The sequence below is a fragment of the Melozone crissalis genome, unplaced genomic scaffold, assembly GCF_028551555.1.
Source record: "Melozone crissalis strain CALT ecotype California unplaced genomic scaffold, PUWL_Pcris_2 ptg000013l_1, whole genome shotgun sequence".
Classification (NCBI taxonomy): Eukaryota; Metazoa; Chordata; class Aves; order Passeriformes; family Passerellidae; genus Melozone; species Melozone crissalis.
Window position 1 is genome coordinate 44,577,680 of NW_026535791.1, and position 20,954 is coordinate 44,598,633.

At 40.3% G+C, this 20,954-nt stretch overlaps 1 protein-coding gene across 5 annotated transcripts in view; it reads right to left on the reverse strand.

Moving 5' to 3' along the window:
- The window catches only part of CRACDL (CRACD like), a 62,938-nt gene that overhangs the window by 40,278 nt on the left and 1,706 nt on the right, over positions 1-20,954 (reverse strand). For 3 of the 5 annotated variants that reach the window (XM_054272016.1, XM_054272015.1, XM_054272012.1), the window contains exons 1-2: positions 1,051-1,304; positions 914-977 (exon numbers count right to left, since the gene is read on the reverse strand). The exons of 1 other annotated variant lie outside the window; for it this stretch is intronic. The gene's annotated coding sequence lies outside the window, so the exon portion shown is untranslated. Of the gene's footprint in view, positions 1-913; positions 978-1,050; positions 1,305-20,954 lie in introns of those variants that run through there. One more of the 5 variants, XM_054272013.1, reaches the window with a different exon arrangement.

Genomic DNA, 20,954 nt, shown 5'->3' on the forward strand with positions numbered 1-20,954 from the left:
AAATATCAATTGAAGCTGCACTTAGTCTCTCTGAAGAAATCAGCTTCTGAATGCCTTAGAGTCAGCACTCAAATTAAACAGCACCATATTAGAAATAATTAAAATATATGGCTTAAAAATAATATGGTCTTTTATGTCCCTATTCAGAATCCACCACTACAACCTTCTGTGCAAAAATCATATAACCATGCTTAGAGTGCACCTGCCCCAGAGATGTGCAGTCAGATCTTTGGCTGATGTCACTAGGCATGCCTTTGCTCAAGTCAATTTGATCTGTATCAATTCATATTTCTGAAGAGATGGAATGTGCTGCTTATAGACTTCTCAAAAAGGCAAGTTAAACAGTGTGTATGTACCTGGAAACATTAATTTCCATGTTTTTCAAAACATGAAAACTGTATTTTCTGTTAAGAGTGGTCCTTCAGAAAACTACCATGCCAGCCCTGTACCAGCACTAGATATGAACATACTCTGGTTTGATTCCCACCCTCTCTACTATTTGTGAGAAGAGAAGCTACAACACAAGGGAGACTTTTTTTCTTTGTAAGTATTTTTCTTAGAATGGCACATCGCTCTAATTTTTACATTTGACAAAAGGTTTCTACTTGTAATCTACCACAGGGAAACAAAATCCCATTGTGTTACTAACCAGAGGCAATGATTGCTGGCCTCTGCAAACAATACACAGCCAGAGGGACTTGCTGCTTTCTATTTTGCAAATATGCTACCAGCAGTGAGTTGCAGTGAGAGCATGGCAACCAATAACTCTTGATCACTTAAAGATTTTTCATTAGCCAGTTCTACAATAAATTAACCAGAAAAGTTTAAGGGTTGTTTTCAGCAATTTATATATAAACACACCACAAAGAACAAGGGAGGACAGTTCATCTTTCTACTTAACTTTTTTACTTACCATCCAATGAAACTTTAATAAGTACAAAGGCAGGTCAATAGTCCCAGAAGTGAATGTTGTGCACCTGTGTAACCAAGAAACACATTTCACCTGGAGGAAAACAACCCTCAGACATAAACTTTCTTCAGGCTGCTTACCTGCGTAGGTTCCTGTTTGTCAGATTCAACACACCACAAAAGGCTACTGGTGTTTCAGAAGGGATCTGTCACCTTGCCAGACATTTAAGTGGTAGCAAAACCAGCAGAGGCACTTTCAAGTTTGTGCAGAGAATTCTGAAAGTCTCAATTCCGTTCAGCTTGAACAGTGCATCCTATACCTCATCAGAGAGCCAGCATGGGGCTACACCCTGCCTTCCCAGAGCATGAGTTATGAGCACTGCCCTGATCCTTCCCCAAGTGATCCCTGGATCTAACGCGGAAGGAGTCGGTCAGAGGAAAAAGCACCAGTATCCCCCAGTTGCTAGGTAACAAGCAGGGAGATCCTGACCTGAATTCTTAGCAGAGGCTGATGTTACTCAGGAAGCTTAGCTGGGTCCTTCCTGGAAAGGGAGGGCCATGCCAAAAGTTACTCCTGGCTTTGTAAAGGCCACTGTGTGGCACCCAGGCCAAAGGAACAGGTGCTGAGCTATTTTTATGATAAAAAGGCACCTGTTGTGAAAATAGGAAATACGCACACAAAAATGGAGGGTAACATTTTCTGCTCTTCATGCCAATGAAACCAGAAAGTTTTTAACCTTAAAATAAGATCTACTTCAAATTTGGTCATTAAATGAAACAGAAGAAACCACCCACCATGTGCACAGCCTCAACATTAACAAATGCAATGAGAGAATATTAAGCATATGAAAATAAAAAAAATGTTATCCCACACACAACACTATGAAGCATAATCTAAAGCCAAACTCAACATAGAAAACTGAAAGGAAGTAAATCAGAGAAGTTTATGATGACACAAGAACGCTGCATTTTCTGGCCATGTAAATATTTTAAGTTATTCCCATGTCATTGTATTATTTACTCTATTTAGCTTGCAAATTCCTCAGGATGTATTTTCTAAAAGATGAAAAGTAAATGCTGAGCCAGACCTGAAGAGCCTAAGTGCCTCTGAGTCCCTTGGATGGGGTATACCCAGCCCTATCATCCTGTAGAGCAAAAGGAAATAATGCCTCCTCATATGCAGCATAACATAAATGTCAAAGATGCAACTATCTGGAAAAGATGCTTGTTTGCTTTCTACTGGCTCCAAGGAACTTCTTGGCAAAAATGGCATGAAAGCAGTGCTGTGCACACCACATGTGGCAAGGCTCCCACAGGCTGGAGGGGCCCATGAGGCTGGGAGGGCTGAGCGCTATCGGTGCAGAAACAAGTCCTTTCATTCCAGCCGGCTGCTTCTCCATCACATCTGAGCACATTCTCACACGTGAGCAGCTCCCTCATTGCTCAAGTAGATTCTGCCAGTCCCAGACAGGAATATCTGTGAGGATATTCAGCTCGTACTCCAGCTCAGCCAGGGCAGTACCTTCCATATCTCTGCATGAGTTTGCAGTGGGTGTACCTATGTCTGCTTGCAGTGGGTGTCCCTACCACCCAACCACCACTCAGGCAGCTGCTCTCCTAAAGAAGGGTCTCAGGGACAGGAAAACTGGCCTGTCATGTCTAGAGAAGTCCAGCTATGACCATGGAAGGAATTACTCCACAATAGCCTTCTAGCTGGCAGAAACAAAGCAATGTTTTAATGGAAGGGAAAGGGCACACAAGTGCCATTGCAGGATGCCAGCCCCGCTCAGCTGTGCCATGGCACACCTAGTGCTTACTCCTCATGCATGCAGTGTGTCCCCAAAAGGCTCTCCTTTCACTGTAGCCAGCTCCAGTGGCCTGATAAATCTGTGTTCAGCACAGGCCTGAGGTCAGGAAGCAGTCTCTTAGCCATGCTTCAGACCTCTCCCACCCCATAAACGTGCCTGTTTTTCCAGGGAATCAGTCAATCTCTGCAGCAAATATAACTGCCCAAAAGATGAGTATTATGGTGCTTCAAGTACCTTTCTGAACAGGAGCCAAAGCTCATCATATTAATAGGAAAATTAAAGTTATTTTGTTCATTTCCCTTTCTTATTTTATTGCAGAAACAGAAAGAGGTCAGAGTTAAGCCCTATCCCATAAGCACTTAAATTTCCAAACATAATACTTACGAATTCCACAGTCTGAATTCAGCAGGGTTAAATTAATCCAGGTTTTAAATAGACTCAAAATATAAAAATCCCTGTAGATAACCAATAGGCATTTGGAGGAAACATACTGAAAATTTAAGATATTAAATATATGCTCATCTGCTGCCAAAGAAAAACTGAACAACACAGCACAAATCAGAAATCACAGCTTTGTGCAGTGCAACTGATTTTTAAGCAGTGCAGATACTCTGAAACAATCTTCTGAGGAAAGACCATCTTAAAGATACCATCACCAGGAGGCAAAACAGTGCAGAGAATTTACTCATAGAAATATTAGTGTTTTAGATAGCTCTAGACTAATATTTTATTATCAATTCAGCTTTTGCAAGCCAAGTCAAGTGCATTTTTTCCTACAGATTTTTCCAAATGATTTTAATGTTCAGCCATGCAACAAGCTGCATTAAATAGCAGATATTAGAGAAAACAGAGAAAGCTTGGCAAGATCAAAGGCGTGGCAAATATAAACTTTTACTAGTGAGGTCCTTAGTGGAGGCAAAGAGAAATAAAAAGACACAAGTATGGTAGATTTGAGAAGAAATGGAGAACTGCTGAGCCCAAAAGAGAGAGGAAGAAGAAAATAATTTCAGGATTCATGTAAAAGTTAGAAAAAAATATGTAGATGGAAAAAATGCTGTAGGAAAGGCTGATTCCATGGAAAGCACAAACTGGAGACCTCTCCTCTCCTCTAACATCTCCTCCAGTCATGTTTTGAACAGCAAGAACAGGTAAGTAGTAAAATGGATTTAAGTGGGGTAAAGAAAATTCACTCCATGGTGTTAAAAATAACCTGTCACATCTTGCTATTGTCTAAACTGGCATAACTCCACCAGCTTCATTTTATGCCAGCTTAAGACTTGGTCAAATGCAATAAGAGGATGGTAGCAGTTCCTCTTACATGTTTCACTTTGCCTGCAGGCAGGCTTCAGCAAATGGCATGTCTATTCCAGAGGAACATACTTAATGCAGGATTTAATCTCCTTGATGAATACAGAAGGATGCCAAAGTACCAAACTTGTCAAACACACCTTGCAACAAAACACACTGTTAAAAATTCTCTTTACTTGGCTATATACTTGTAAAGCCATGTAAAACAGACAGCTCCAAATTGCCTGACTTCAACCCCTGAAAGTCAAACACAGCTGTCCAAATCCCTCTGCAAAGGTGTAGTGTTACAGTAATTGAGATGGTCCCTAATCTGCTCACATCTCCCTCACATCAGTGACACAGTGCCGAGAAGCGTCCGTGTTGTTCGGCGCAGAAGGAGCTGCGTGAAGCACTGATTCACGCTGCTGAATTGTAACCAAGCAACACTGCCAGCATCTCTCCAGCCCATTGTTCAGCTGAGCTGGGGGGAATAGCAGCAGAACAGCACTGAAAAAACCTGCCAAACTCCAACTTCAATTAAAGGATACCATCCCTCTTACACTCTGCATAGTAAATTCTTTAACCAAAATTTAACAGGAATAAACTGTTACTTCCCTCTCAGCAAAGATAATGATATGCCTGAAGGCAGCAAATTAATTTCTGTGTGTCCAGGACCTCTCATAAATCATCTTCACAAAAGCAAGAGTTGAAATTTACTTGACACAAGAAAATGCAGGGCAATGAATTATTCATCTGAGCAAAGGGACAGAAATGCCTTTTTGTTAGTCTGGCTATTAGACACTGAGGGAAACTAAAGAAAACTTACTCAGATACAGCAACTAATCAGTAGCAACACAGATGAAATGAAAAGAAAATAGATATTTGAAAATTTTGTTCAGTGAGAGTTGGTAACTTTTTCCCATGTAAAGTCCGAAAACAACAGTTAATGCACAAAATACTGCTACGACATTATCACTCATGTGAACCTTATTATCAACAGAGGCATTAAAAACTTAGGTTACAATACTGCAATATTTTTCTTTTACTGCAGTTAAGTGGTGGGATTATTTGTTCTGTTTAATGCCAAGGGCCTGGATATCAAGGACAAAATTCACTGCACAATTATCCTCTGTTGCCCTTCATGGAAATAAGATGACACAGTCTGCTAACAAAACTGTTGGCTACTAGATGTTTTTGCAATGTTCAACAGTGTCCCCATTTTACCAGAAAAAGAAAAAATCATGTACAAATTAAGAATACGATACTGAATTGACTTGTTTTTATAACATAAAAGACAGGCTAGCAGCTGTAAGCATTTCTCAGAGCATAAAAACCAAAAGCACTGACCTGTAAAATAGAAATAGTAATAACATCTGCTAGACTTCTGGGCTCTGAAATCACATTCCCTGAGAGCAAGTTTCCAAAAGAAAGGCTGGGCACTTATGTAAGATACCAATTCCCTTTTCAAGGGACAATGTTTCTCTTTTGAAATTTTACATAAAAGCCTAAGTGCAAAGCCACAAACATCTTTCTTCTCTGGGAATTCATGTAGTAGGGCAAAGTAACAAAATGCCATGGCATTGGCATAGATTTATCAGTGTCTTTCAGAATTTGTGGTATCATAGAATCATAGAATGGTTTGGGTTGGAAGGGACTCTAAAGATCACCTAGTTCCAACTCCCCTGCCATGGGCAGGGGCACCTTCCACTAGATCAGGCTGCTCAAAGCCCCACCCAACTCGGCCTTGAACACTTCCAAGGATGGGGCTTCCACAACTAATATTAGATCACCCTCTTTGCTTACTTCCATGCTTATCTTTCTAGTCTCTTCCTACAAATGAGTTTCCTAGGTGTGGTCTTTTCAATCCCATCATGGGGGACCAAGCAGTTCTGTATTCACTGTTCTGTGGTGAGTATCACCAGGACCTCACACAGGCAGGAATGCTGCTTAGGCTCTGCCTGCTTGATAGTTTAGGGTCCTTATAAATCCTCAACAGTGCCACAGGCATTGACACTACACAAGACTCCTTATAGGCTCAAAGCCTGCTCTCCCATGGAATGAGTTCCCACCAACTTCCTCTCAATGTGAGCAGATATTTAAAGCAGAACTTGGTCTCATCATCTTCTCTCCCTTCATATGTTTGCCAGATGGTTTTATTTAATGTCTGTTCTCTGAATTGGCTCTTAGATTGATTTTTTTTTTTCCTTTACATTTGCCATCTGCTGGTCCAAACAGCTGAATGATACACTTCCTTTTCAATCTCATGGCATAAATTCATTCTTGCTGTCAACTTGGCATCCAAAATAGTATGGCAGGCATACCTTGCTCCACCAACAGGAATTTTCTCCTTGCCCCTTTGAGAGCCATTAGCGTAGGAGCAAAGTTTTTAAGAGGGAGCAAAGTACAAAGCCAGAGCAAAGACAGGTACCAAGAAGAACTGTGAACCATGTTCAGTGATGGAAAGTGGTCTGTGTTGCAGCTATTTCCTGGAAGCAGGATTTGCAGCCCCAGCAGCTGGCTGTGTGTGTTCTGATACAAAGAGAAGACATCAAGTTGTGCAGCAGCTAAGTGCAGAGAATTGCATGTGGACTTCCAAAAGAAACAAATGCTGTGTGGGAAAAAACTTGACTTGGAGCTTCAAATAATTTTCCAGAGTCTTCAGCAAGTGTCTCACTCTTTTCAGTGAAAATGTATGAGGACTTTTTTGAAATAACTGATGTGGATATGGGACCATGCCTGCACCCTGCAGGGTACCCAGGCTGGGCTGCCCTACAGGGGCAGTGCCAGAACAAGGGCTTGCAAAATTGCAATAGCAGCTGGCTGGGAAGGGTGTCAGGAGGGGGACAGAAGCTGCATAGGAGGAGGAGGAAGGGCAAGGTGACAAAAAGTCTTGTTATGACCCCACCTAAATGCCTAGCAGCAAGGTATTACGGAGCTGCCCGAATGCGCATGTTTTACCTGTCTTGTTGCATTAAACTCAGAATTTTTAGAGACTATTCTGTCTTGAGTGTTTGCACAGTTCCACGCACAATAGCTTCTTGTGCTGGTTGAGTCCTTTGAATACTGTAAGAATACAATTAAATAATAAGAGCAGTAAAAACCTTGATATTGTTCATACTTGGCTCTGGAAAAATCACAGCCACATGCAACACTCTCAACACACACATTTGCTAATCCTCTCATTACTATTGTGGCTTTCTTTTATAGGTAAAAACAGAAAAAATGTCATGAAAAAATATTAACTGTATTCCATGTCTGAATGCCACAAAAGACCAACAACTTATCCAAACAGTGCAAGTGAACAAAAGCTTGAGAACTCCTACTTCAATGCTTCTCTGTATATTTAAATTTGCAAACACACTTGTCTTTTTCTGTTTCCCCTGTGGCTCAGCTGACAGCCAGTAGCCTGTCTACTCTCCACTTTCTCCATGCATCACATGGTCAAGTAAGTGGGAACAGTGTCACGTTTGCAGTGTCTTTATCTCTTAATGTTTAGATAAATGCTGATGCTACAGACCTGGTCCTAGTTTTCCAGAGCTTCCTACCAAGTTATGAAGGAAATAAACCTAACCAGGTGGTTCAGTGCCCTTAGTCTCAGCAGCTCTGACCCAACATCCATTGAAGCCTAAAGAAAGATTCCTTGATTAGTCAGTTAGTGTCAAATCAAGTGCAATTAGGCTTGAGTGCCACTGAAGAATAAGATGCATAAATTCTTTTGCAATGCAAATTCCTTTGCTGCTGAACTGTATGGAATTGACCCACCTGCTCCAGGTCTCCATGTAACCTCATACTTCGTACACCACCCAATGTTCAAGGGTGGGGTGCTGAGAAACAGATTTCTTGAAATTCCCAAGCTGCTTTATATGCCTCACATTGGTGGTTCACAATCAGATTTCTGGTTGTCACCATCATGAATGGAAGGATAAAAATTCAGTGACAAGTTATGAAATGTTACATCTGCTCAAAAAGGTAGAACGACCAGCCAAAACCAATGTGTCAAAGAAATGTGTAAAACAGCTCCAGATTTAGCCAGATCCAGCACAAGCCAGGCCTATATTTGAAAGCTGCACTGGTGCAGATGTTAGTAGGTGTATGAATAAAGGATGGGAAGACTGCACCACCAGTTTACATATCCATGGTAACTAAGAGAGGATCTTCTGAGAAAAGGAGCTGTGAGATGGGCAACAAAGAATTCTTTTCCCCTTTGATGGCTAAATAGATCACACCATCTAGTGAGATTATTTAGCCTGAGGACATGTGCACCTCTGTATTGTAAGAGCAACGAGGAAAAGAGAACAACACAGCACCTTCAGTCCTCAGAGGGCTAGCCTGCACTGCAGTCCATGTCCCTGCATATTCCCACCTCTTGTTCCATCTAGGCTGAAGTTGATGCAAGCACACCCAGTGGCCCTTGAAACAGCCCATTATAATACACATAATACAGTACAGCACCCAAGGCATACACTGCCTGGCTGGGATGTGAAGACTACAGAAAGAAACAATGGCCTTCTATGCAGCTTTCAGCATACACTATTTAGGCACCAATCACAGAACCATTTAGGCTGGAGAACATCTTAGAGGCCATCAAGTCCAACTGCTAATCTAGCACTGCCAAGTACCAGTGCAGCTCATTTCCCTCTGTGTGTATGAGTACTCTCTGAATACATTTATGATGACACAACTGCATCAGCTCTAGGCTGGGTTTTACAATTTTTACTGATTCATGACTAGCCATAAAAGTTCTATTACTATTGAAGGACAATGTCCAGAGGAAGCATGAGCAATTTCAGAAGAATTAAAAAGCCAAAACTCCATGCAACACAAAGTGGTACCAGTGTTCTCACACATGTACCATGATTCAAATAATTCAAAGGGCAATCACTTGAGTTCCCAAGATGCTCTGTGTTCCTCAAACAACACTCACAGAACTGCCATCTATCTCCATTTCCTTACAGCCATCATTGGAGCAGGAGGGCAGTACTACCACCAGCACTGAGCTGAGCCCACCTGGCCTGGATTCTGGGTGCCTGCATGCAGAACTGCCAGGCAGAAGTCAGACAGAAGAGAAGAAATAGGCACCCTCTTTCATGCTACTGTACATAACCTCTGAAGCAAAAGGATGAAAAATTTCTACAAATACAGTTTCTTTTAATAATCTCCTTTTCTTATTCTCCTGCCCCTGCTGCAATTTTTAGTTTTAGATACGCGGGTCCAATTCTCCAGCTTATTTCATGTCCAGGTTTTTCTTGGGTTTTACTAGAGGCAAGAGAGACTGATATCAAAAAGAAAGGGGAAATAGAAAGAAAATTGAGGAAAACAAAGCCTTCACATCTTAAAGTCATCTTAACATCCAAATAGAAGCAGAAAAGTTCCTTCTTCTTCTTCTTAAATATATCTTCTGTTTCCAAGCTATACTAACTACATGGTATGTTTTTAAATAATCTGTTTTAAAATAAATTGGGTGTGATCTAGTTACTAAATATTGCAGGATTTGATTTGATAACTACACAGCACAGCAAACTACTTTCCTAATCTAGAATAAGATGTAAAATTCTACAATGCCTTTAAGAAAATGGGACTTAAGTACCTTTTATTTTTTCCAATGACACAAAAGCCCAGGAAAAAGTAATTTTCTATTTTAGTTGGTTTTCAAAGTCTTAGAATTGACAGTTGCATGTAAACAATTTACATCTTCATTTTTGCACTACATGAAATCAGCATTGATTTATGCTGCACACAATGTCTTTATTTCTTGATTAACTTCCCTTTAGGTTTTCACTGTAAGCCAGTGATATTTTATTAGAGACAACAGCGATACTTGTATTAATTGTATTAATTTCCTTCATTATATTCAGTCACTCATAGCTTTGGCAGGTGGTTTAACTTTTAGGTCCTTCAAGTGACAGGACAAAAGGATGAATAACTTGGGATGGTGTAACTGGAGTCCACCCCACACACAAGAGCAGGTTGGTTACAGCTTCCCAATGAACTTTGGTTCTGACACACTCAGCCTTGTGCTATGACTCAGCAAAGTAAATAATGCTCTTTGCAAGCAGTCTGCACAAAATTGCCAGGGCGTTATGGTTTAACAAACAGCATCTTATCAGGCATTACACATCCAATATAATTAATTAAGACATTTATAAACTGAAATGGTCTCACCCAGTATTTGGCAATTTCCTCTTTGTAAGCAAAGTGGCTGAGTAATAAGAAACATCACACAGACTAGCTGAAAGTTGAGGATTATTTTGATAATGAACCTTTTCATGTAAGTAGATCATTTGCATGCTCCTATCACAGTAGCACTATTACCTTCACTAGCAAATGGCTTTTGCTTCCTTACCCTAAACTTTTAAAGCAGATATTGTCTCCAGATCACTACAAACTGTACAAATTGTTGTGGAGTAAAAAGTTTTAATAACATCACAGCAGACTCTTGGGCTGAGCTAGTATAAGCACTCAGCTTCAGTCTAATTCTAACAGCCAAATAAACAGTTAGGATGATGCTCAGTGCTATTGGAAATTCCAGCCACATTCCTTACCAAAGACTGGACTGAGAAAACAAAATGGTGCAATCACATATAAATACAATGAATAAAACTAGATTTGTCACTTTTATTTTGCCCTATGCTTCAGAAATAGAGGCTATTAAAATAACAACTAGTCAGATACAAAAAGCTAGGAGGAAATGAGACTTTATATGATGGAAATACAGCTGACAAGTGCCGTGCTGTGTAGGAGCAGATGTGGTTGAAAAAACAATGAAATACTTTTCAGCAGAATTTGCAAGTTTGTTTTGTGGAGGTAGAACCAAGAAGCCCTTGCTGGAGGTTCTCACACCACCATCCACAGATCCAAAGTACCTAGGAGCTCAGCAGGAGGTTGAGATGTAGCTATCTGCACACATGGTCCTCTTATCTTGTGACTCATCTACAGCTTGTGACTTTCATTCAGAATAAGAAGGCAAAGCAGCTGAGCTGGTTATTAAACCAGACTGTTGAAGCAATGTAAGTAAAAACTAAGAATCTGATTTAAAACTCTAATTGTCAGTATTTTGCTTTGACTAAGGAACTTGTGACACCAGGCTCATTGCAAGAGTTGCAGAGAATATTTCAAGAAAACTGACCAAAAATTGTTGTGTATACGTGACAATTTACTGTGTTCTCTGCTCACAGAATCCTTTCATATCAGATTCACAGGATTAGCTATTGCTAAAAACATCCTCTCACTATGAGAAAGGTCATGGAAACAACCTCTTTACTCTAGAGGAGACAGCACTTCCTTAAAGTACTCCATCAGAGTCCAAATAAAAACACTCATACGCTTGTATGAGTGTTGAGTTACACAAGCACAGGTAACCAGTTTAAAGAGCATAATTTTGTCAAAACAGCAGGCCAGCTACTATTATCCTTTTGTATAGTGCAGACTGAATGCAAATGTCAGAGGAGCCAGACTGTTTACTCAGTTCAGGTATTTCTGAAATGGACTGACCTTCAGTGTCATAAAACTTTGCCTATTCAAGGGTTGAAGCCCACTTGGGGACCCTGGATTATCAGATATGCAGTGGTATATTATTACAAACCCATGATTTCAACTTGCTTCTAGGAAAGAAATATACTTCTTTTCCTCCTATCATCTTCCACAGTCAAATTTCAAGTTAATAACCCCTTGTTGCAACTGGTTTAAGCATTACTGAAGCAATTCAAAGCAAGACTAAAATGCAACAGACCTTCCTTATCCAAGGACATAATGAAAGCAACAGAATCATTATCTATAGATATAGATATATATATATATATCTATGCATGGGAAATCCAAAGGAGCAACTGGTGTTCTGGTTGCAGGTATTGGTATGGCAGATATGTTTCTCTGCAAAAGAAGAAAGCAAGGAAGGAGAAACTCTGCAGGGAAAACAGCAGCGAAGGCTGCAGAAAGTCTGAGTGAAAGCAAGAATAGTCATTGAAAAAAAATTCCTAAAAAGGGGTAATAATAGAGCACCACTTCACTGGGGGCAGAACAAAGTAGAGAGTGATGCTCAGAGAAGCCTCCCTTCTCTTCAATGAATTCTCCTTCATCCATGGAATCAAGGCTTTTTTGGGGTTTCGTTTTTAATTACCAGGATTGTATCTGGCTTCATCATCAGATTAACATTAGCTAAAAGCCTGGTTTTGACCTAAGTTTTGACAGCCTCAGATCTCAAGTGAATCCAGGGACACAACCCAATTCTGACCTTGCCGCAGATCCTTGTTCTGTCTTGCCCACATATGGCTTTTCACATACACTACACTGTGATCTCAAATGCCCGCGCAAAAGTGGGAGCAGCAGCAGATCAACTTTCAGGTGGCTTTTGTTGATTTCTTTCACAGCTGTGGGAAGAATTAACACTGGCACAGAAGAAAGAGAAGCAAGAGAGCCTGTTCTACAGCCAAGAGGCCACAGACAGGACAACAGCTCTGCAGCCCACCAAACCACAGGACCCTGTGCTCACAGGCTCCCTTCTCCTGTGCTGAACTCCAGCCAGTTTTCCCAGGAGCCATAATGCTCCTGACTGTACTCTGCACCCAGCTTACCAGACACGTTCCCTTCGCACCATCACGGCACCCAACACGACGCTCCTCCAGACACGTTTGGGGGTGCCTCAGAAATTTTGTCCAGCACATAGAAGGAGCTGATTTCCTGAAGTCCTTTCAGCTTCTCTGCTGACTGCACTATGTGCCACAGTTTCTCAAAACTAATCTGCTGCTTCAGAGAAACACAAAACTTATGAGAACATGTCAATTCATCCACGATATACGCTCCTCTACAAATATGTAACACAGATTGGAACTGACATTCAAGATGACCCACACCCTATATAAGCCTCACAAAAACTGCCTAGTTATTCACTTTTCCTGCTTGGCAAACTAAGCCTCCATACTCAGTGTCAAGCTAAAACATTTGTTAAAATAATTCTTGGCTTCCTTCCACTCCAAACAAATTCATCAGACAGATATTTCAAGTCATTTTTGACTCAAGCAAGCAGAAGTAGGAAGGTACAAAAGTAGAAATGTAGGAGCCTTCATTCATTAGAATATGACTTTTTTTTTTGGTACACCTTTCTCTTCCACATAAGGATAATGGAAGGCTTTGGCTATTTTTGAGGTCACTGTCTCCAATTAAGAGAAATGCATGAGCTTTAAACAAATCAGACAACCGTGGAACAATTTTAATCCCTGAATGAATAAATCCCTTGGGGGACGTGGCTGCAGAGAAATCAATGGGCAATTCTATTAAGCCTTAACAGCAAATAAGGCACAATCTGGCTTCTACAATGAACCTCAAAGCCACAGATCCTGTCATAAGAATTTATCACATTTGTGTGATCAGTCATCAGTGTACAGAGTCCAATTATACCCAGAATATCTTCTGCTTACAGCAGCTGTTGGAACAGTGTTGTACTAGACCATCTTTGAGTAATCTTACAGCAAAAGAAAAGACAGAAATAAGTGTTAGCTGGGTGAACACTCATTTGTTCCAGTGAACTCGTACTCTTGCTGGCACCCTGCTGCCCACTGACCTTACCTCCAGCCCCAGAGTGTAAAGAGAAGTGTGAGCTGTGACTGTGAGAACATTGGCATTTGCTCCCACAGCCTTTCCCAGCAACACATAAATGACCTCCTTTGCCCTACAGACTGGAAGTGCTCTCTCTAGCTGTGGGATCAAACACGAATCATTCATACCATGCTATAAAAAGTCCACAGACTAGCACAGAAAATAGAACTGTGCTTTAAAAAAATCATCAAAACAGATGACACAATTTCCCCTCCTCTTCAATATACCTAAATGCTCACCTACTGACATCTGCCAGAGTAAGGACAAAATCACTTTGCTTGATGTGTTTGATGCAGCCTAGCCCATATCCAGGAGCCTCTGCCTCAGGCTGCATCGGCTCTTATAAGTGAAACACTCTCAGGATTGTTCTGTGGCACTGGGGACAATGCTTGAAACCAGACTGCTAAACTCTCAAGATCTTCAAAAGAGGTTGACTACATCCACTGTGCTTGTTGCAAACCATCACCAGCCTATGCAACCATGATTGTGTCCAGGGCTGTTCCAACAACCCAAGATCAATGACAGCCTGACCCAGGAACATTTCCTGCACTCTTCAGTGGTTTAGATGCATATTCCCTGTCCACCTATCTGAATTGCTCAGATCTGTAGCATGTCCAAGGCACAGTGCAGCTGCCTTCTTTGCTCAGAGAATCAAATTCCCTTTCCTTGAAATCAGGGTATGTGAACAAGGAAAAAGGGTGAAAATGACACACATGCAGCTACTACCCAGACATGTCGGCAGACATGGCACAGCCAGTGCTCACAAGTTCAGAAGTACTCCCTACAAGCACCCACTCTTCAGATAAATAGTTATTGAGGGTCAAGTTTTTACAGCCATTAAATACCTAAAAATAGAGATGGGAGCCATCACTTCTTGCAGTGAATAGGAATCATTATCCAATAAGATGCACAGCAAGAATTTGAGGTTACGTGTCTCCTTCCTGTTGCAGTTGACTGGGATTTGTCCCTGAAGATGTTAAAAGCTTCTGTTTTGAGTGCGATGCCTTTGTTATCTCTTTCTATTAAAGTACAGTCTCTAATTCATTACCCTGGATAATGAAAGAAAGAAATAATAGAGGCAAGTGTTTTCCTCCCTCTGCTGGGTAAAAAAAATAACATCTGTGTATTTCAGCTTTGCAACCTTGCTTCATGTCTATCTCTGAGCAAACAAAGTCTGTGGAAGCTGCTCAGGTAAATTTCAACACTACCTGGTAGTGTGAGACACAAGACAGGCAGAAATAGTTAAATAGTTTAATTCACACTGGTTTGTCATTTGGTCAAAGAGGTTTTGTAGACATAATCAAAAAAAGAGAACATTAAGTAATTAGAAAGAACAAATAATTTTCACAGTGACACTTGACTGTTTTCCCCCAGCATCGTTTCACTGATGCAAGTGACCCAGAACTCTGTAATCTGCATAGTCAGTTTAAAACACTGACGTACATCAAGCACCTCACTTTAAAAAAATAAACCAATATAGAAGCAGAGCACTCTTCACCGGTTGGTCCAGTAGCAATTAAACAAACTGAGTTTACAGTCTGCACCATACTTCATCTCACAATAAGATTTGAAAAAGAGCTAGGCTACAAGATTAAATAAAAACAAATCTATACTTGTGCTCCCATGATTTTGTATCAAATAACTTTTGAGAGAAGTACATATATAATTCAATATTTGAGAGCAGTAAGCTCTGCAGTATCTTATAGGCAGGCTGCTGAGGAGCAAGAAACCCACGGACCAGATACAGCCTATGACTTCACTTTGATAATTTTGGACTGAGTGATTTGAGGGGAATGCATTAGTACAAGAAAAAAACTGAATCTGTGCCCTGCCAAATGGGTCTGACAGCTCTCCCTGTCTGCAGGGAAAAAATTCTCATTTCTCCTATAAACCAATACTAGGAGAAAATTATGGCACACAGCTGATTGGCACAAGAAGCTGCTCCTCATTAACAGTTTCTATAAACCTTAATGGCAAGTAAGAGGGACAAAAGTAAAAATGTTCTCCTCCTTATTTTAAAAACAGATTTCTTTTTCAAAGTTAACTTAGAAGTACTCATGTTCGGAAGCTATATCCAAAATACCTGAAATGGGCTCCCTTTTCATAGACTGTTGAGTACTCCTCTCCATTAAAAAATCAACCTTTACTTCATCCACCTTCAATGCCTCAAAGACATTAGCCACCTGGGACAGGACACTTCATAAAGTACACTAACTTGTCTTTCTTCAAATACTCCCTTTTAAAATCCTGACACAAGAGTCCTAATGAGAATAGCATTTTCTTTTTCTTGCTTGGATTATGTGCCAGTGTGGCAACATTCAGCTACCACTAATAGCTTGAATGCACCAAGCAAGATACTGAGAAGGATCTCTGCAAGTCTGCATGTTCATTCATGTTTACAGAAGTGACATCACACAGATTAAGAGACTGATTGGCATATTTTAACTGTTTGCTTAAATGATTATAAACTCCAGGTTTCTTATCTCCTCTTTTTGTTTCACACTGTCTTATATATTTGTTCTTGACATGCTGTTGAAGAAACTAAGAGCTGATTTCTCTTTGACTAATGGCACTATATAAACTCTATTTTATTATAATGCTGCCACCTATAGTCTTTCTGAATGCCACACTACCTCTGCACAGTTTTGATTTTCATTTAAATTTCTAAAAATTGCATTGTTTATATTTTGCTAAAACTTTCAACATCACCCCACCCAGCAAGGAAAACAGCAAATAAAATGTTTGAGGGGACATGCTTTTGTCATCTTTCCTCTGTGATTTCCAGCCCCACTAAGTAATCTCCCCAGTTTTGGATACTCTGATGTTCTCTGATGAAGAGACTGCTTTCAGGTCTGAGAAGAACAGGTTCCTCTGAGGTGAATATCTATTAAACCAGCATGAATTGTTCCTTTCAAACACCAGAGAGCATGCCTGAAAACACTACACAACCAGCTTACAGTGCAGAAGATAGGATGGAAATCTGATCTGAAGTTTCTGTGAGGCCTAAAAGAGAACTTTCCCCAGATACTTCCAAAAATACTTCATTCACACTCTACTGTACTCTGATTAGGGCCACTAAGCAGAGACATTAATTCTCATCCTCTCCTGATGCTTTTCTGTCCCATAGTTTTCTGAAGCTAACATCAGTAAGTGAAAATCAGACCTCAGATAGACCAAATGGATCCATGCCTTCCACTGCAGAGCAACACACAAAGTGATGTGGATCTGGAATCTCCCCATCCTGTAGCCCTACCAGTTGAGACCTAAGCCATGGGGATGTTTTGCACAGTGCTGCTACCTATGAAACTGTCAGCTCTATGGTGATGCATTAAACACCACCACACCAACTCAAAAGGCCTGTAGCTGCAGAAATTTGTTCTTCTTCTAGGAATGGAATTAGAAGGACAGATAGACAGATCATACGTCTGTCCCTCCTCAACCTCCAATTTGTCCCAGTACCTATGGAAACTCTTGGTGTCTCCATGGTCAGCTGATGCAATGCAAGCCCTGCTTCTGCCCAACCCCCCAATACCTTGAAAAAACCTTAGTGCTACTGATTCCAGTCTTAAGGAAAGAATGCCAGAGCTGTTAGATTAAAAGAGCTACTAATTTTGATGGCATACAGTGCCCTGAGTCCTTTAAGTTCCACATTATATTGTATTTATAGCTTCTTTGTTCAGTTCTAGAATATTTTCCATTTTAGGAAGGAAAGAAATCTACTCAAGAATCAAACAAACCCCATAATTCCAAAATACAGGCAGCTGATTGCATTGTATTAGACAATGAGTTAGAAGATGAAGCAGTTCCTTTGTTATATCCTACTTCTCTTTAAATAGCAGAATTGCCAAAGCTGTTGTGATAAAAGAAGAATGACATGGAGAATGAGAACTGTGTAATCTTCCCATCTCACTCACCACTTTAAGATACAAAGAAGTAAAAAAAAAAAGCTACCTGTCTCCATTGCCCAGAACTTTTATGTGCTGTAGATAAAAACAAACAAACCAAAACACACTGAGTTTTTAGCTTTTCAGGGATGCAATATTAAACAATTTCATTAAAAATAAATAGACTTTTTAAAAAATAAACTCCTTTTCTGTAAAAAAAAAAAGAAAAAAATAAAAAAAGGGAAAAAAAGCAGAGCTATTGTGTATTTTTATCCACAGAACAAACAAACCATTTATGGGGACTGTATCTTAGCAGTGCAAGCTGAAGCACTCCTTATAACTGTGGATTCTCAGGCGTGTATTCTCTGTATTCTGAGAACTGTATTCTCAGGCGTGTCTCGCCTGTAAACTCAGACATTATCCCTAAAATCATATAGTGTTTCCATAAAAGTAAAAGTTGTGCTGTCAAGTACTGTCAAGAAATTTTCCTTGAAGGACTCTTTTCAAAGCTACTTCTGTCTTAACTTAGCAACAAACTTCAGCAGAGAAGCAGCTGGCAGAGGACAGCACTGAAGGTGTGTGCCAGCTTATACACATGAAGGTTTTCCACACTCCTGGAGCTGACTGAGGAAGGCCACTCTGAAGCAGCTGGGAGCATGGAGAACCACAGGCCTGAGAGTTCTGAGAAACAAAATGCAGTGGAAAAAACACCAAAGAAATCAGTGTCCTGTTTTATCTCATTCTCTTTGAACATCAACAGGCTGGCTAAAAAACCATTTAGTTTAAGTAAATACTCTAGTAATTGCAGTTCACTAGACTCATTCAAGGTCATGAAGAGTCAATGGTGATAAACTGCTAAAAAGTCCCACTTCATCTCTTATACCTGTTTTGATGCATATTTCTCTGAGTCCTTGATTTAATCTTCCTCTTGATTATTTCAAAATTTGTCAGAATTTAAGGCATCACCAATGTCTATAGTGAAATTTGCTCCCAAGGTGCATTTCAAAAGTGCTGCACAAAAGCTGATACACCATCTGCTGTTTAAAGTGTTCCAAGACAATTTTCTGTTCCATTCCTGCAACTACTGGATAAGCCACTACTGCCAAGAGGAATTCTGTTGACTCCCTTTGAGGCTATATAGAGTACAGGCATCAGGAGTAATAGAACTTGCAAGAGGTATGAAAACAGTAAAATGGTACCCTTGAAATTAAGACGATGATTATTTAAGTCTGAGCTTCACTAGAAGCATCACTGCTGATAGTTTTCACAGAAACATCTATTAATACATTTACACTCTGCTCCCAGACTGCTGTCTGCATTTTCCCAGAGGTCAGCAGACCCAGTTGCTTGGCTCTGAGCTGCCAAGACTTTTAGTTTCATCCTGTTCTAACTCATCAAACAGATGTAGACATTTTACACTCAGAATTCTACAACCCACTATGTGCACTCTTTATAGACACCAAAAAATTGAGTACTCCAGAATTTCTGTACTGATTGCATTGTTTACTTTTATGTTTAATTTCAAAACTTTCCATTTTAAATGTGTTTCAGAGCAACTAGACTCTTATATTGCACTGTTACATTGCACTGTTTTACCCACATCTACCTCCAAAAAGTTAATCAAATTTGATACTGTATCAGGAAGACCTTTCCATTAATGAATTTATGAGATGACAGAGATTTAGTGAGCCTGTCTTAGCTTAACCCTCTTCATGTGTAGTGTGTAAGGAGAGAGGCTGCAGTACCACACTGAGAAGCCACTGGGGAGGGATTTGTGCTCCAAGCTTATCAAACCCAAATAATTCTGAGGGAGTTCTGCTGACTTGAGGATGAGCAGCAATGCACAGAAATGCTTTGGTACAGATAAAGCCATCTTCCTTAAGGGACAACATCCATGAATGGATGTTTCACTGCAATAAAATAGGCAGGTAAATGGTCTACTTTTCCTGACATTTTTGCACAGACTGTCCCTTTAATAATACAGAACCATAAATCTTGCAGTAAGAGAAGACTGTATATTTAATATCTTGGATAAATTACATTTTATGACTGAACTTCATCTCTCTTGTGATTGTTAACTTTCTTCCAGTATATGCACAGCTGAGAAATGAAGCAGCTTTTTCTAAGAATATCTTACAATCTTGGCATGCACAGCCTTCATTCTATTGCCTTCCAACAAAGATTTCGATGTTCAAATGGATGGCCTTTATTATTGCAGACTTCCACAAAAAAGCCATATTCAGTTCATCAGCATCTACAATTGCAGAAAGACACTTGTAGGCTTCTGTAACAAAAAGATACATGAACTGTGCATTGCTGGGTAAATACTACATTTAATGGCCAAAGCCTGAGCTTGCTGTTATGAAGCAAGACCACAGGGAAGAAAACTGATGGATTTCAGCTGTGCAGGGCACTGCACAAGAGATCTGTGACATAGTGACAACAGACTTCAGAGTCACCTTCACTTTCTGCACAGTGAGTGCTCTCCAGGTCCCTCTCTACAATGTGTGTTGGTTACACTCTCCAGTCAAAGACCAGTTGTGCTTGCAACACACATCTGAAATCAAGAGTGGAACAGATGGGCTGTGAGACAATGACCATTTATTAAACCTTCACACAAAACAGGGAGAATTTATCTATGTATTGTTAGACATTGATGATTTCACTGTTGTCCTGGTGAATCTGAAACGCAGCTTTGCTACTGCAATAAACATTTGCCTGAGACATTTCCATAATTCAATCCTATTTGCAGTTTCTCAGTAACAGTTCAGGGCCAATCCTTATTTAGGGGTTTTTTCCTCCTTTTTCTTCTCTTTTCTCATGACTGTAAACTGTGAGGCTACCAGCCAAGTACTGTACAGCTGTTAATGTCCTGCACGACAGAGAGGACAGCAGAGGCTGTCAGCTCCACCACAGGCTGAGTGGGAGCAGAACCTTTCCTCTGTAGAGCTCAATGGCAGCCAGCACACACTCGTATTCCCATCCACTGCCTTAGAAGCAACACTGCCAGGTTGGCTGGGTTTTTTCCAAGAGAAGAATTAGACCCTATACACCCAGAAGCACATGCTAAATAAAACACTTTTTAATTAAAAACACAGCAGAATTTAAGTTCACAAGGTCTCTGTGAAAGCAAAGAAACATGACCTTCTACTTTCTCTAAACTCTGACGTCTGTACATAGACAAACTAATTACCCATCACTATAAACAACCACAGACAGTTCCTACCTCGTCACTGGATAAGCTTAAATGCACCTGCTCCCTTTCCTTTAATGATAAGCCAACTCCTACCCTGAAAACGCCTTCTTTCAATGATTAAAGAGCTACAAGGCAAGTGCCAGTAATAAAGTTACATTTTTTTTCCTTCTGTAATCTAATCTTTGCCCTGTAGAAACTGCTGATGAGAGCTCAGTTCCACTTAAAATTTACATAAAAACAATCTATATCATGTTGCATGGAAAAGGACTGTTGCCCCAG